Source organism: Carlito syrichta, unplaced genomic scaffold (genome assembly GCF_000164805.1).
Source record: "Carlito syrichta isolate Samal-C Ts95f unplaced genomic scaffold, Tarsius_syrichta-2.0.1 Scaffold304472, whole genome shotgun sequence".
In the NCBI taxonomy this organism is placed as follows: Eukaryota; Metazoa; Chordata; class Mammalia; order Primates; family Tarsiidae; genus Carlito; species Carlito syrichta.
This window is the reverse complement of record NW_007248568.1, coordinates 533,590-535,232: the sequence shown is the minus strand read 5'-3', so window position 1 is coordinate 535,232 and position 1,643 is coordinate 533,590.

The following is a 1,643-nucleotide window of genomic DNA, read 5'->3' as shown; positions in this document are numbered from 1 at the left end:
CAGCAAAGTCATCATACTCACATTTATAACTTATTACAGAGAAAGATTACAGAGATCGGCATAGGAGAGAGGTGTGTGGTATGAAGTCCAGGAGAACCCAGGCCCAATCTTCCAGTTATCACCCCTCCACCCCCCCACAGTGGGCTTTGTTAAACGTACTTCATTTTTCCAGCAGTAGCATGTGACAATCCATGCAAAGTTACCAACTAGGGTAGCTGAAGGCATTATGTCTAGAGATTTCGTTGGGATAACAGTCACAAAGACATGCAGCACCCATGTTACTGATCATAGCTTCTCAAACTTCAGTCCTCACAGAGTAAAAACAGGCCTTTACTGTAATATGTCACACTGTTAGCATAAGCTATTTGGTCAAATTGCACTGCATAGTCCAAGGCCTCAGGCATACAAAAACATTTTTATCCAGCAAAATATACCAAGTGGTTAGAGGTCATCTCCCAGGATTTAGTCAAGGGCCAGTCATAAAGATAGAACTTTGTTTGGAATGTGCACAGTTTCAGCCTGCTGAATTAACCCTTTTCTACATATACATCACTAACAGACACTTCTGTCTCATACACTGACCCTGATTGTTTCTGACTTATTCAAGGGTGGCCACGTCTAAGCTAAGGGGAGATTATTTATTAAGCAATTCATATAAGAATAAAAATCATAAGGTTGACTTTGGAGAGATCAGACTTAGCAACATATTTTTGCATGCCTATAGACAACTTAGAATCTCTACTACATACAGGCATTCGATAAATATTAGTTTTTAACATTTTCTGTGATTCTTAAATTCTTGAATATGATTCTCACTTTTCCATAGTTATCAAAATGGCCTTTGATGTCTTTTGCCTGGACCACTGCAACTACTTCATAATTGATCCTGACTCCAAACTGAACAGCTGTGTGCGCAGCACTCTCCTCCCCACATGGCCTGATACTGCAGCTCTAATTCATTCTTTATATGGCTGAACAAATTCCTTTGTTAAAAGACATCTTTGATCATTCTACTCTCCTTGTCAAAAACCTTTTATAGTTCTCAGTGGTTCACAGATGAAAATTCACTGCCCTTAGTCTGGCATTCAATTCCCTCCTTAATCTTATTTCAAGATTTGTCTCTCCTTACTTTGCTTATGATGTATATTTTAGTTTGAAATAGTTTAACAGTCTTTACGTAGAAAAAACACTATCAATCTTTTTCTTAATGGGTTCTAGGGTTTTCGTTTTGTTTTTTATTGTGTTTATTTCTTGGTCATATATAGAAGGGTACGTTCCAATCAAGATCATATACATGGTCTCTTAATTTGCCTCTGCCTTCCAAAGCTGAGATTACAGGTGTGAGCCACTGTACCTGCCATTTCTCTTAATTTTAAATATTTTAAAATTACATTTAAATTTATATTATGGTTTTGATATTATAATACACCAGATATTTATTTTGAGACATGGTTTTGTTAGGTATGTAACTGCTTTCTCCAAATTTTTCAAAACTTTTTATTGAAACTCTTTACTTCATTATCTTGTAATGTTATATGCATAATAAAATTAATTTTGAGAATGTGTGGGCTTGCTTTTTGACTTTATTTTTTTATTGATATAATTACACATTTGAATACCAAAATCACTTTTAAATTTTTTCA